This window comes from Sebastes fasciatus, chromosome 10 (genome assembly GCF_043250625.1).
Source record: "Sebastes fasciatus isolate fSebFas1 chromosome 10, fSebFas1.pri, whole genome shotgun sequence".
Lineage (NCBI taxonomy): Eukaryota > Metazoa > Chordata > Actinopteri > Perciformes > Sebastidae > Sebastes > Sebastes fasciatus.
This window is the reverse complement of record NC_133804.1, coordinates 12829366-12846509: the sequence shown is the minus strand read 5'-3', so window position 1 is coordinate 12846509 and position 17144 is coordinate 12829366.

Below are 17144 nucleotides of genomic sequence, written 5' to 3'. Positions count from 1 at the left end.
TATGATAACAGAGGAGTGTTTTCTTTTTTTTTTATCTCAAGCATTCATGGACAGTAAGTGCATTTACTCAAGTGCTGTATTTACAATTTGTACTTTACTTTAATATTTTCACTACTTTATACTCTACTACTCTACTAAATTTACTGTATTTGATATCTGGAGTTAATGGTGATTGTGTGGATTAAAATTGTACATATGACCAGCTTGTAAAATATGATTTGTTATAGACCAAAAACTACCAAACACTACACAGAGAGAGTATATATAAAGCATATAAAATTTCTCGACCAGCTACTACATTAAAATGCTGCTTCCATGTTAATGCATCTAAATACTACAGTAATAATAATGACATGTATATAAAATATCAGAGTGAATGCTTTTAGTTTTGATGCTCTAAGTACATTTTCCTGATCGATAGACGGATAGATAGATAGATAGATAGATAGATAGACTGAAATGTTGTTTTTAAGGTTTTCTATGATTAGGAAATGCATTAATTGATCATATAACGGATGAGTCAGCCAATAGAGGGAGACAAATAGTGACTGTGTGCTCAGACACTGACACACTTCTTCTGTGACTTCATATTTGAATCCTGTATGGTAGAAAAAAAATGCAACGCAAAAAACTGCTAAAAGAAAGAAGGATATAAGTGTGTGTATTACATTACTGACAGCTAGTAGCTATACTAATCCATTCAGTTACTTGCTATTGCAGCTGTGCCTTGATGTTGAGATCAAAGAGAGCATCTCTTCATCAAAAATTAATCCATCACCTTCAGAGATTATTGATATTGTCTTTCACCGTGCAACCTGAAGACAAAACACGCCAGCAGGATACAGGAAGTGGAGCCATTGGTTTCCTTGACAATGAACGAATGACTCATTGGACACAAGCTTCAGTGCTCTTGTGGCCTTTTATGTTACAGTTTTTGGCCGCAGGGGACTGCGGCGAATGATCATTTGTTAACCTAGCCACCCTTGAAAACTCATGAATTTTGTGTCGTACCTGTTTACATAAAGCACGCGGCTTCATGGCCGCAAAGGACAGCTACTGCGGCTTAGATTCCTCCTTTTTGATTTGATTTAATGCGGCTGCTACCATGAGCATTATCTGTCTAATAAATACGACTGGCCTTGTGTTTTTATCTGCACAGGAAACATCTTGTACAGTAGGCAGCGATAATCAGCTTCTGTACATCCGCACAGTAGTTCATCATTGAAAACCAGACTGTTTAATAATATTTAATGGATACAGTTAAGTGATAACACTGCTAGATACACGCTCCATTCCCTTTATAAGTGGAGTTTATAAAAGTAATCATAGATCTGCAAAGCCACACCGGACTCTGCTACTGCAGTTTTCTTATTACATTCTGCTTCAAGTACGAGAGCACAAAGCATGCTAATGTATCTGACCTTTGACCTTATATAACAGATGCTCTTTCATGTTACACTGGTACCTTGTCATATCCATGTAGTTCACTTTAAAGATGGTTGAAGCTCCAGCAGAGTCTGAATCAATGTGCCGGTGGTTTGGTTTATCCGGCTGATAATCTACTCCGTTTTGCGGTTGACTGAACATGATGTGTGAACCATGTGTCAACAGCATTTTGCTTTAAGCATTTGGCTTTACAAATAGTGATATTGAATGCGAAATTACTGTGTAGATCTATAGCTGTCAAATGTGATCTTTCCTTTTTTTTTGATTGTTTTTAGTATTTTGTTTCTCAATACAATTCAACAGAAATAGCACAAAGGATCAATACAACATGAAATGTTATGTTAAAGTAACTAATAATGGATATAAAGATGAGATGTGATCAATAGGACAAATTTATCTAATTGTCTATAACAAACATGGATTATATCCACATAGTCACAACAGGTGACAACACATGTACATGCTATATACCGTACATACTCTAATATAGTACTAGTATGCAAATATATAATGGTAAACACACCCTATAGTGTGTATTGTTGGCAGAAAATACCCCAGCCAGGTCTAGCTCTCTAAGTTTTGTTGCTTTAACGTATTTCAAAATTAAATACTGCTCATAAACTGTTCATATCCTTCTAGTTAAGAAAGACATGCAATTATCAAGACTCATCTCCATTTAGTGGAATCACTGAAATCACTCCTTTAATTTTGTGTTAATGGACGTCATCAATTAGATGAATAAAGCTTAACTTGTATAAGGATTGGTAGCTACTGCCGGCTAGGTACTGGTGAGTCATTCTTAATTTTATTGTTTGAAACAAGGACACACACAATCATTTATACACTGCAAAGCACCTGAATCCAAATTCATATCTGCGGCACCAGGACTTTGACCTTAAGTCTTCTCTTCTAGTCCAACCTGAGCCACCTTTTTTTTTTTTAGCAAGGACAGTAACAGAAGCAATTTTTGTTCTTTTTCATATCTGCTGTTTGTCTGTGTCTGTGTCACATTCTATATCTTAAACCACCAAAATAAGTTTTGTAAACTACATATCTTGTGCTCAATACTGAAAAGATTACAGAGTTTATTCAGTCTGGAGTGTCTTTATAAATGTTCTCTATTGTTTTTGCCTTTGATAATAAAATATTTATAAGTATAAACTTGTGTTAGTTTCAGTAATTCAATTTACATATATATTGTTTATTGTTAGAATAGTTAACTTATGACTATTGCTCTAGACAGTTAACAGTTAGTATCTTTTAAGATTTGATGCTTTACAGAGGGCTTAATGATTTTAACTGCAGAAAAACAAAAATAGCAGCTATGAAAAGAAGAAGAAAAAACTGTAGCTGGAACAAATTGCAGCAGGTGGCGCTAGCATAATGTTTATTATGTCTTCTGATTGAAGTGGAACTGTTGACTCAATTGGCAGCCAGCTGGAACTAATTAGTTGCTATGGTTACGACAGGTCCAAGAGGCAGACACTTTAGCTAGCTAGCTAGCTTTTCAGCCGATGTAACTTTACCGCCACAACAATGGCTATTTAATGTGTTATTAAAAAAATAAAAACAAGAGTTGAGGAAGAAGACACGCCACTGCCTTCGCTGAGTCCACCCAGCCCAGTTCTTCAGACTCATTAGCCCACAAGAAGGTTAGCCCGGCCCGGCGGCCGCTGGCTCCCAGACGCTAGCGCTCTCTTCCGGTCAGCCTGACGCAGGTTTACCCGCCGGTTTTCTGCAATTCATAAACCTCCCTCACAGCCAAATTTGAAGGTATTTCCCTGCACTTTCCCCTGCGTTTTCTTGGTTGGAAAAGTTTAAACAAGGACGCGTATTTATGTAAAATTTCCCCAGCGGAGCCCAGGCCTATGGAAAGGAGGCTGGGTCACGCGTCATCAACGCGTCGTATCTTTGGGGGTATGACACATGCGCAGTAAAATCTGGTCGGCACTCGCCGAAATTGAGCCAGTCGCAACGCACGACCGCAGCTTCAATTACACTGCGCATGTGTTGTACCCCATACCCCAAGACCATTGTCCACCCGTGACCCAGCCTCCTTTCCATAGGCCTTGAGCGGAGCAAGAGAGGGGTTCGTGGACTGGGAGCACCTAGCTAGCCTATGTCAGGCAAATGCCAGGCCAGATAGCCCCACTCAATTTCACAGGACAAGTTTCAAAGCTACCGGGCAAACCAAACTGCAGGCCAGGGAAATGTGTCAAATTAAATGACACCATGATACCATGGACTATTCATTTATGGAGAGGACCATCGGGACCATCTTAAAGTGGTTTTGGATGTTGTACTGCTTTGTACCAAGCAGGACATCCTCCACACATGGACACAGGGAAAACAGAGATGCTCTCAATAAAGGAAACTAAAGGAACTGTTCAAGTTCATGTGCAAATATGACCTGGCCCTCCTCTCCTGTGAAAAAGGAGCTCATTGACTCTTTGGCCTCTGATGAGATCATCTCTGTTGCGCCTGGTTTTGTAGGCCATGAAGACAACAAAGGTAGGCCTGCTGTTTGACTCATTTTTCACTGCTTCAAGTAATGGTGTAGCCTTATAGGCCTACTGTTAATTGGATACATTCATTTAAAGTTAGTGGAATTTAAATTTTTTCTTTTCGTTCAGAGGCTATATTTCAGCGATATTTCTATGTATGTGGTGGTTAATTTATTATAACTTAAGGAGTGTTTTATTCTTTTCTAAATGCAAACAATGTTGTTTTTTTTCCATTTGTTTCCCTCTTTCTGTAAATGTATGTAAACACCTGCTTGGCATTTGCTGTTATAGGTGAGCTGACCATGGTACCGAAGTAACAATGATTGTAATGAATGCACGAGGAATATGTTGCACCTGAAATCAGTCTCTGCTAATTTCACCCAAATTGATATCTGCAGCACGCAGGACTTTCTGTTCTAGTTCAACCTGGGCCATCTTTTAAGCAAGGAAAGTAACAGATGCAGTTGTTTTTCTTTTTCATAGCTGCTGTTTGTGTGTCACATTTTATATCCTAAACCACCAAAATAAGTTTTGTTAACTACACATCTTCTGCTCAGTACTGGGAAGAATACAGAGTTTATTCTGTCTGGAGTGTTTTTATACATGTCCTCCATAACTATAAACTTGTATTGGTGTCGGTAATAAAATAAACACATCCATTTTCCTAAACCTAACCAAGTAGTTTTATTGCCTAAACAGGTTCTGCACTGCAGGCGCACTGATCGCTAGTGTTGCTGGACATTCGTATTAGAAAATTTAACAAAATAACTTTCCGTAAAATATATAAATTGTTGTATGACAATATGTTGCGGAGTTACCACCCACAAATGTCAATATCTTAAATTAATCAATTAATTAATTTCTACCGTAACAGTTTATGTATGAATATTAAATATTGGTAAATGTATTTTACATGTACTATAGACCACCACCTGTTCAATTTACAAATCTGATTATGTTCAAAAAATATGTTCAACTTGTGAGTCTGGGATTTTACTAACTTGCCGACGTTGTGCTGCTCTGCCAAGGAGGGCTTGAGCCTTGCTCCCTTTCAACATTCATAAAGTCTGTTGAGTTTTATACTCTGCAGAATTATTAGTGAGATTCCCTACACTTCATTGCACTATACTGTAGCCTAGATATGATGGTGGGACTGACAGCAGGGGCTTCATTTACATATCCTTGCAGCCCTGCAGTGTCTGACTCAGTCTGTATATCCCTACATTCTTGTTCAGGATTTCACCAAGTTGTTTTAATCCTTGGCTGAGCAGCTGTGTTAGATCCACACAGTTTGTAATTAGCCAATTAAAGCGCACGGTGGAGCCACAGTTTGCCACCATAAAGGAGTGTCTGGCTGGCCTCTGTTTGACACTCAGAGAAGCAAAGCCCCTTCTTCCTGAACGTGTGTCATTCTGAGCTCAACCTGGATTCACTGAATTTTATAGTTGGAAAAGTCAAGATACACGATTATCACTTTTACAACACTGTATTTGATTTCAAATTGGGAGGACAAATTAGATTTATTTTTCATTTTTCATGTTGAGCATGAATCATTTATGCAAAAGAAAAGTGCATGCAATATAAATACTATCCATGCTGGAAACTCTCATGTGCAACATCTAAGCCCCTCCATGCCTTTTTATTAATAAAAACACAAATTAATCAGATGGATCATAACACAAATATGGTTACGGCGTCTCAGCAAGCATAGCAATTCTTTCTTACGGTTCACACGGGAATGAAAGCCACAACTTTGGATTATCACTAACTCTCTAAGAGGCAGTGGGAAAAGTTCCAGTGGTTCTCCACGAGGGAAGGACCATGTCGACCTCCAGATAGGGCTGTTAGTCCCGCTGGCATGGACAGCAATTGATTTTATTGATGCGCTCTGCGGAGCAAATTATCCCCGGCCAAACTGTCAAAGGCGCCCATTCAGTAGCAGGTGACGTCACATCTGCGTCAGCTAACTTGGACAAACAGACATCACATGACAGCACTCGGCTCCTCGCCTTTTCATGTGGTGTGTTGAAGGCGCTCTTTGAGAGCAGCTATGGCAGAGATGGAGCAGTACGACGGAGTTATTGACATTCAGAAGTTGCTAGAAATATAAATCTTTTAAGTATTTGTGAAAAACATGAATAGACTTAATCTTTGAAGTGGTGTGCTCCTTCCCCCGTATGTGTTTTTCTCTAGTTTGAAAATTATATAATTTTTTCCTCGTGTTTTGACATCACATGATCCACAGCTTAGCAATGCCTCCTCTTAAATAAAACAGACATGAATGATGTCATGTCTGAGCGTTGTGGCGTTTGTTGTGGTCCAACAGACCCGAGTGGTTGATGGTGTAATTGAATGAGTTTCTGTAATTACCTGAAAAACAATGATTGAGTCAGAGCCCAATTTAATTAATGGCAAGAAGGATTATGGCCGAAGCACAAAACTCGCAGCACTGCTCTTAATCAGCTGGCACCTCCGTCGCAGGAGCGTGCCGTGGGGTTAAGTTGAAGGATAGAGCTTCGCCGGCCAACCATAATTCACCCAAGTAGCTCTGCTTCAAAGACGGAATCACACAAGAGCTAATTGCATGTCACCCATTTTTAGCTGGAATATTTATCTGCGCTATATATATTTATAGTGCTTTCAAGGTGCTCCACCAGAAGAGCATAATGGATGGGTGTGTGTGCTTCTGTACTATAGGCTACTTATGGGGACATGGTTTTACATTAAAACCTAGTTAATTGGGAGTTGTTGTGTCTAACTGGGTTAACTGGTTTAAGTTTTCATCAGAGCTAGTTAAGTTAAGGCACGGGGCAGTCGGGGGATGGTTGAAGTTGGGCAAACCTCCACAGAATGAGCCTCCTGTAAGTCTTTAAAAGAATTGGCCCTATTAACAGCAGCCATTTTTGACATTTTGGTATAATTAAGAACGTTGATTACGGCCCTGATCCATTTAGATGGACTAGGGGCCTGGTATTGTGCATGCTGGCTCACTGGAATGGCTAAATACACTAAATTGAATGGGACCATAATTAATTTTTTCAGTTACACCTGTATTTATCTTGCAATGACATGTCAAAATGCGATGGACTGGCGACCTGTCCAGGGTGTACCCCGCCTTCGCCCAATGTCGGCTGGGATCGGCTCCAGCCCCCCCCGCGACCCCTAACGGGATAAGCGGTTGCAGATGGATGGATGGATGGATGGATGGACATGTCAAAATTGCCGCTGTGAAAAGGGCTTATTGTTCCGTCCGCTTATTCGCTTTCTTCATTGAGAGTCTGCTGGTTGCCTGGCAACCTCACGGTGTCAACAACACTCTGGGAAGTCACTGCATCTGGTACAATAGTCCCATCGTTTTTCAGGTAGTTCTGCACTTTGTATTAAGTGCTATGTAGCAAATGCTGGCATGCTGACACACTAAACTACGATGGTGAAGCATTTAACTATTCCCGTTAATCATCAGCATGTTAGCATTGTCATTGTGAGCACGTTATCATGCTGACATTAGCGTTTAGCTCAAAGCATCATTGTGCCTAGGTACAGCCTCAAAGAGCCACTAGTATGGCTATTCACATTTACAGACATAAGAGCAGAATTAATCTTCTCATCTAGCGCATATTTCCAAAAAACGTCGGGTATCAGCCAGATCCGATTACATACCTTTCTCCATTACTGTCATCAGAACAATCTATGTGTCTGCTATTCTTTCAGTCACCCCATGTCACCTGCTCATTTTTTTAGTGCCACAGCAATCAACGGTATATACTGTAGCCTAATATTGCTTTATATATCACTATATGCAAGGTGTCATAATGATATTGGAAAAGCAGTGCATCCCTAAAAGTAAAATAATCCAACGTGTACTGTACCTCCTTCATTGAGACCTCTCACTGTAGTTCTCTGTGAGGCGTACAGTACAATGTGCCCTTACTCTCCTTAACACACTAATTAAGATGTTCCCGCTGAACACCTAAAAAAAGTATTTCCCTCTCTTAAATTCTGAAGAATGAAAGTGTGAAAGTGAAGTTTTTTAAAGACCTTGAATGGTGTTAATTAACGAGCCAATGGCTGCCTTTCCAGAATATTAATCAGGTCAAACTCCACCATGGAGGGATCAGCTAATCCTGAAAACCGCAAAAAGTGCAATACTAGGTCCTTACACACTTCATGTAGCAAAGAGTTTAAGCTTTATTTAGCATGAAATATGTAATCCTGTCTACACAGCCGTATGCTCATAATCACATCATTCCTCTGTATATCATCAAGGCTAGGTTACATAATATATGCAGCTGCCAACAAATCTTATTTGTGAGAAACAGGTTCTTCAATATCTCCGACTTCTTCCTCACCCGCTTTAGAGCTGCAGATTTGTTTATCTCCCACCTTAATATTTGTTACTATAAGGCACTTTAAAGCTGGGGTAGGCAGTTTATTTTTGGCATCATTGAGCAAAAATAACCTTTCAGCATATTGTAATTCAAGGGGTCTGAGAGAAAACTAGACTTCTGCACCTCCTCATGGCTTCAGGCTTTAAAAAATCTAGCCCGGGATGGGAGACTTTGGCCAATCACAGCAGGTAATTTCAGAGAGAGGGCGTTCCTATTGGCTGTTCTTCAAATGCAGATGCGCGTGCACGTCCCTTTGGTGAAAGCCACATGTAAAGCAACCCAAAAAAGGAGTCTGACAATGTCAGCGAAGCGTTTCAGAGCTGGAGAGGAAATGTTGCTAATAGTTTAGCCTTCTTCTAACCATAGCCGTGAGCTAGTCGAAGCCGTGACCCCTTGATTAAGGTTAGCAGAAACTATTAGCAACATTTTCAATCAATCTCTCGTATAGTTTAGTCTTCTGCCTGACGGCTACGATTTGATATTGTAGCTCGCCAGAGCCTCGAAACTATATCAAAACATCTGTCTACAAACTGTAACACAACTCGTGCGGTATAATCCAAGTCTCATTTGTCCTGTCGTATGCTCACTGCTTCCTAAACACATGCACTCTCACTAAAACCTGACTAATTAAAACACTTCCGTTTAAACGGTCTCATGCTTGCACAGAGACGTTACTCGTCCATGCAAGTATTGTTTATATAATATTCACAAAGACCTTTTGCTCCACTGCCCGTGCAAATGGGTCTCCATGCTGTAGATGAGCCTCCTGAATATGCACCCAAAATACTGTCAAAACTTACAATTTATAATTGCCAACGCAGCCTCCATAATTCTCGACCAGGAAAGAGGCAGAAAAAAAGGAGCAAAGAAAGCAAAAAACCTTGCAAAAAAAGACCCCAAATCACAGAGATGCCAATTTACACAGAACTAATATCATCCCATGACCTCTGTGTTTGCTGAAATGTGGTAGGTAATTTGCAGTGGAGTTTTTACTTGACAAATTAAGGACATGACAGATTTGCATGGGATTAAGACCACCGACAACCTCCACAAATTATTAAGATACAGATAACCAGAGGTCACCAGGTAATACTAGTCCCGTGCAAATAGGGCTTGTTGAAAGGGACCTTTGTACTTGTCAGGAATGTTAGAGGAGGAAGAAGAAGCACAAGTAGCAAACACATTCATGTGAACACGTACACAGACAGTCTGCTACGCGTCCAGACAACAGTAATGATTTTGACATTGCACATAACCGAAGAAAGTTCACCAAAATTCACCCCTACAAATTATAGCACGATTAAAGTCTCAGTCATCGTTTGTTCTTGAGCTTTCAACCATATCACATAATGATGATCCATGCGAACTGGGCACCTGATGATGAAGATCATGTGATATGATCCTTTGCTCGAGAACAGCTGCTAAATGGACCTTGTGATAGAATTTTTTTCTCACCTGCCGTTTCCAACATTAAGCATAAACTTCAACTCATCCATCATGTTACACTTTGTTTGAATGTAAGCTGTAAAGTAAAATGTTACTGTATAGTTTGCCTTACAATTATGTACATTTTATGTTTTATATACAAAACAATTGTACAGTTCACCTACATACGGGGCCAAATGTATGCATTTTGATACTTATATGAAATACAGTATATATATAATGTTTTAAATCATGTATTTTTCTCATTCTTATCTTTATTGTATACTAATAATTCTCATTCATCGCACAACTTTGTGTTTTAGCACAGCCTTCGTTCCAGAGTTTACCTTTATGACAAATAAAACTCTGAATCTTTGAATCCTTAAAAGTCTATTTATAAAGCACCTTCCTAGAGAAGACACCACAAAATGCACAAAAGACAAAAACAAGTCATAAAATCTATGCAGTAAAAAAAAAAAAAGTTTTCTCCAATAGCCCTGAAGCCCTTACATATCTCAGCTGTCAGTGTGAACCTTACAACAACAAGTGTTGTCAATTTTTGCATTTTCACTTGCAGCGCTACATGCTCCTCTGTGAAAGAGAAAGCTCTGACTGGCTGAACTTCTTGAACCTTGTTAAAATGCCATCACTAACATCACAGAATGCACCAGCCAGCCTAGAAACAAAGGCATTTTATGATAATGCTCTAAAAAGTTGACATTTCACGGATAGAAAGTTCAACTGGACATTTCTCTCATCAGAGTAATGCACCTACAGACACCTACATTAAGTAGAGCTGAGCCAACACACACGCATACAGTACCATCAGCTTGCCAAGACTGTTGACAGACAAATGATGTGTGGTTAACAATCTACTATATACTAAATGATGTACTCTACGTGAGCACACCAGCCTTGGTCCAGTCATTACTGTTGGACGTATTTATTCTTTAACTTCAGAGCAGATTCGCCGAGGCGAGCGTCTGCACCTATTAAACTGGTCTACTCTTTGCTTTTGCTGCCAAAACTCTCGTCTTCTGGCCTTTATTGCCTCCTGAGCTCTGAGCCAACACCTTAAACTACATTCTCCCCTTTAAGCGCCACGACGAGAACAGCACGTTCTCAGGCAGCCCAGCTGCAATCACGACTACTTAGCCATTCTTTATGCAGATCAACTTGCTTAAGTGAACATTATTGAAATTAGAAATGATAATGCTAATCAGTTGCTGTTACAGAAGTTGACCTTTTCACTTTTGTGCTCTGAAAAGTTTCTTGCTTTAAATGTATTTATGATTTTGTGTAGCAGTCAGACGATATATAGATTTTAATAGAAAATAGCATACAAACAACAGCGAGAAAGTTTGAGAATCATGTACTTATTGGCGGTAGACCCGGGCGACCCCGCGTGCACAATGTAAGGCCTCAGCAGGAGTCCCTCTCGGCAAGACAAACACCCCGGCGTCTGGCTGTGCGTATGAAAGCGGAAAAGTGTTTTTCAGCGCTGAAATTGAATGTCGAAATCGATGTCCAGATTTAGTTTTGATACGGCTTAGGGTTGTCATATCACATTAAGATGGATACCCTGTGGGAGGTGTTGCCAGGAAGTGTGATGAGGAGGATCCTTCCCTCCAGGAGCAGCTAATCAATATGCCTCTCAGACACTCTCTTTTTCAGCCTGAGCACCACTTTTTTTTAACACTGCTGACACAGTTCAATTAAACTTATGCTGCTGCAAAAAAAAAAAAGGCTGGATTCAGTGGATGGAACTGGGTCTAACTCATTTCAATTTCAGTACACTCAAGCATTTCCCCGCTATTTAATCTCACATCTCACACCTTCCTTTAAATAGATGATCAAAACAATTAAGTTACGATTGCATCTGGATCTTGAATGTAACCCAATCTCACTCTCATAACTGGTTTATGTGTTTGTGTGCATTGAGTTATCACAAATCACACCTCTTGGTTGCATCCTCTGTCATCACTCCATCAGCCCGCACTCAGAAGGAGACAGAACAAGTGTGGAAGTGATTATATCGAGGTGCCCCAAGGCTGTACACAAGCACCTGATCAATATTCAATCTCGGTTATTTCATCCCACATTACCATCCCACACAGGGCTGCTCGATGACTGGAGGGCCTGTCGCAGCTTGCTGAGACCGAGAATCGCTTAATCAGAGAAAGTAACTAGATTCGGTGGCGTCAATAAGTGCATGTGAGCTGGTGTGTTTAAAGCAGGTGGAGATATGATGGTGAGCCTTTGATGCAGTATGACAAATTGAGCAGGAACACCTTCTGGATATGAGACAAATAATTTTCAGTAGTCGTGCCAGTGTGTGTTTATGTGGGTGGATGTGTGATGTATTAGGTAGCTATTAGCTGCTGTTGTTTGTTTTCTAGATAGCTTCAGTCAGTGGATGGATGGATAACAGACACAGAAACATTTATAGTTGTACTAGTAAGACGTCCTTTCTCAAGTCAGGGCGTGCAGTTGATGGTGACGAACTTTTGTGGCAAGACAATTCCTTTGGGGTAAAAAGCAGTCGCCATTCTTGTATTAATATTCATAGACACAACAAATTTTGAGTTGAAGGTTCATTCTTGTATTAATATTCATAGACACAACAAATTTTGAGTTGAAGGTTCATTCTTGACCTTGGAAGTAGCAGGTTGACAAAAGATTCTCAACTTAAGGTCCATTTACTAGTATGTTTTTATTTTTATTTTTGGATGCTCAAAAGACAGATTTGGGATGGAGAAACCAGATGGGGAGAATTTTAATGCAGTTAAAAAATATTAATTGTTTGACCAAAAATTCCAGACCATTCTCATTCACAGGGCGTCAAATACTGACGCTTTGTCGCGGCCATCGGCGTTTGATACCGCCGCTCAACACACCCTTTTGCGGCAGTAGGAGACGCACGGGGCGTACCATTAACTACAATGTAAAGCATGCAGTTTGGGGCAAGTCATAGTCAAGTCAGCACACTGACACACTGACAGCTGTTGTTGCCTGTTTGCCATGTTATGATTTGAGCATATTTGTATGTTAAGTACCACAGTACATTGTTTGTCATTGTTTTATGTTGTTAATTGATTTCCAATAATAAATATATACATGCATTTGCATACAGCAAGCATATTTGCCCACTCCCATGTTGATAAGAGTATTAAATACTTGACAAATCTCCCTTTAAGGTACATTTTGAACAGATAAAAAAATGTGTCTCTAATTTGCGATTAATCATGGACAATCATGCGATTAAATATTTTAATCGATTGACAGCCCTAATGTTTATGTGTATCTTCAGAGAAGCTTAATTCCAGTTTAAATCCACTGCTTCCATCTCAAGTGATTAATGTAGTTCACATACAGTCTCCATAGAGGTTTTAACAACATTACATTTCCTCTTCGTTGATACTGTTCTGTTGGGCCATGGCGTCTATAATAACCTTGTTTACTTGACCTTTCCTGGAGAAACTGCTTAGCAGCTTGCTGTTGATTTTGGCTTTAGAGAGAGTATTATTTTCCTAAAAGTCTTCACGAGAACAGAGTACACTTCATCGATTCTTAACTCATGCAGGAATTACACAAAACAGTCTTTCAACACCGATTTGTATTTTTTTTTTATTTCCGAGTGCATGACGACTGAATATACAGACTTTGCCTCTGCAGATTCATTTTGGCCAAGACCAGGAGGAAGGCCTGGAGGAAGGTGTTTATCAGTACAAGGCCAGTCATTATGTCTAAATGAAAAGAGGACATGACTTATGCTTTATTCTTTAGTCTTCAATACACAAACGGCTTCCAGTGTGGATCGCTGAAGCACACAATTAAACTACATACAAGCAGCTTTGTCAGTCTCCACTATCCCAGAACAATGTTTTCTTGCAACTACATAAAGCCATCCCACATTTTTCTCTGAGGGTAGTTTTTTTTAGTTCAGGACACCGTGAAAGAGGGTTTTATCACTTTAATGGTCACACTTTATTTGACGTCATGTTATAAAGTGCAAAGAACAGAAAAAGTTACTGTGGCTTCAGATTTACTGTAACTGAAAGTCAAGATCTAATATTCTGCTGGTCTGTTTTACCAACCATTGTGGACGTGTTCACTGATTGATTATTATGGATTAATTCAGTTTGTTGGATAACGATAAGGATACATCAAAATAGAAAAACTGGAGAAATGATGATGATAAGAGAAAGATAAGGAGGAAAAGTAAGGGAGAAATTGGAGGTTTTATAAGTTTTGTTTTGTCTACAAACATCCTTCTTATAGTTGTCACTGATAATGTTTCAGTTTGGTAACTATTTCAAGAACATTTAGCAAAGCACATTGAAGCCAAGTTGTTCTCCCAAAGGCCAACTTCTCCATTTTTAAGAGGGCTTTACAGTACACTCTGTAGAGAAACCTATATGAGCTGGAACAAAGTGATACAAAGCCAGCTGACTGAAGAACACCCTGTTCCTTTTAGTGCAGTTAAAATATAACAGGATTTAGTGGAAGAACAGCGTTTTCCAAGTCAGTGACAAAAGCAATGAAAACAGCATCAAACAGAAATTAACCAAAAAATATATAAGTTTAACTGCTGGAAAGAAAAGAAAAACGTTTGAACCTCAGGGTTAATGCAACATCACTTGACCTACAGTCAAACTAACGGTACTAACAGTGCAAACAACGGCGAAAGTAGGAGCTTGGATTACAACACACACACAGAGGGAGAGCAACTTCATTCTCTGCTCAGGTAGACATTACTCCTCTATATCTTTACATAGCAAATAGCTGTTACCTGCTATATTAATGCTCTGGATATTGAATTTTGACCTTTAAAGTCCAAGGAAAAGCAACAAGTGTTCACTTGCATGGCTTTTGTGTCATAAGTCACAAGACCTCGGCCTCAAAATTAACATCTTTGGAAACATTGATAAGGAAAAGACTTTAAAAAACATCACAAGACCGTCTCTGGGATGCTCTAAAAGAGAGCTGCAATGTGGGTTTTTAAATTCAAGCTCACCACAATGGATGAATTTGTCAACACAACGTCTCTCATTATGGTGAACGTAGATGAGGAAAACAGATGAAAACAAGGATGTGTGATTATTTAATGGTTCAAAATATGGTTAAAGCATTTACATGCACTCTAAAAGTCTAATTACTCTACCGTGTAAACACTAATCCAATTGAAAATGCTCCTCACATCTCAAATGTCAGCCTTGTGTGTTCAAATTGTTACTTGAAAGTTTACTTTCTATAAAAATGATTAAATGTCTCCTGCTTCCTCCTCTTTCGGTTGGCTAACAACATAATTGTGCATTACAGACATCACCTGGAAGGTAGCGGGATCAAATCAATAGACACATTTGACACTTTGTGCTTGTTCTCAGTAGGTTAAATGTGCGTTCTGTCACCTCACCTTACTCATTGTCTGTGTTCGAACTCACAATACGGATGTTTCGATTTGACTCGTTAAGAACTTGTCAGGCTTTACAATGCCACCTTACCAAGGCCTAACGGTAATGAGCTGCTGCCTTGAGATCCTCAGTTAAGTCACTGCTTTGTACTCATGTAGATATAGTATGTCAACATCTCTATTGTGTGATCAGCTATAGAGGAATAAAACTGGATTGCAGATAAAGCTGGAGGCTTCTTTACATTGTCGCTACACAAAAGTATTCACTTTGTCAGTGAAGGTTCAAGGGAAACCTGGACCCTATTTTCCCATGTTTTTGTGTCTAAGTGACTAATGGTGCAATTTTTTAAATTGGTCCAGTATTGAGCAAGAGCACTGCAGCTGTGACTAGGGGTGTGAGAAAATATTGATACACATGAGTATCGCGATTTTATGTTTTGCGATATCGATTTTTAATTAACCTCTTAAAAATCCGACAGCCCGCTGGTGGACCCGGCCACTATTCTGTCTTTCGGAGGTTGCAGCGGGCTCAGTTTTAAAGCTAGAGTGAAGTTATTGGCAAGTAACTAAGGAATTCATTGGTACCAACCATGTCATACTAGGTTGTTGGGAAGGAGGTTAAATAACGCTCCAAACTTGAAAAACTGGCCATTTTCAAAGGGGTCCCTTGACCTCTGACCACAAGATATGTGAATGTAAATTGTTTCTATGGGTACCCACGAGTCTCCCCTTTACAGACATGCACACTTTATGATAATCACATGCAGTTTGGGGCAAGTCATAGTCAAGTCAGCACACTGACACACTGACAGCTGTTGTTGCCTGTTGGTCTTGAGTTTGCCTGTTATGATTTGAGCATATTTTTATGCTAAAGTACCTGTGAGGGTTTCTGGACAATATTTGTCATTGTTTTGTGTTGTTAATTGATTTCCAATAATAAATATATACATACATTTGCGTAAAGCAAGCATATTTGCCAACTCCCATGTTGATAAGAGTATTAAATACGTGACAAATCTCCCTTTAAGATACATTTTCAACAGATAAAAAAAGTGTGATTAATTTGTGATTAATCGTGATTATCTATGGACAATCATGCAATTAATCACAATTAGATATTTGAATCGATTGACAGCCATAGTTTGAATATTTCTGCATACAGGGGTCTCTTGACAGTCTTGGAATTACATAATAACACTGTAAAAGCTGAGATTGTGGATCCAATGAGTCTAATTGTATTCATGTGTGACAATGTTAGTCCCAATAGTAGCCATTTCATATAATGACTTTTTTTTTTAACTCAGATTTTATACATATGGTGCTGAGTCTTTATAATATGACAGTTTTCCTAAAATTAGATTTGAAAAAATCGCAATATATAACCTTGCTTACAGTATCGCGATATATTGAATCGTTACCCCAGTATCATGATACGTACCGTATTGCCAGATTCCTGCCAATACACAGACCTAGCCGCGACACGGGCTTTAACGTAATCCTTCCCGGCAACTCCTCACCGCCAATGTATGTCCACGCAAAGTGCTTGTTTTTGCCACTGACAGGCTGATCACACAATAGAGGTGTTGACATACCATATCTTCATGTTGGCAGACTACATGATTACAAAGCAGTGACTTTACTGAGGATCTCAATGTAGCATCTCAAGTATTACCGTTGGCCTTCGTAAAGTAGCGTCGTAAAGTCAGACAACATCACTATTTCAAAGCTCTGCAGTCATCCAGCAACAAAAACCATGACGACGAGTCCAATCAAAACATCCGTGTTGTGTGTTTGAACAGAAAATATATGTGATCACAGAGAGTGGAGGTGACAGAACGCATTGAGAACAAGTACAAAGTGTCCAGACGTGTTTGTCAAACTTTTCTATTGATTTGACCCCACTCCCCTCCAGATGAAGGCTGCAATGCACAATTATGTTGTTAGCAATCTGAGAGAGGAGGAAGCAGG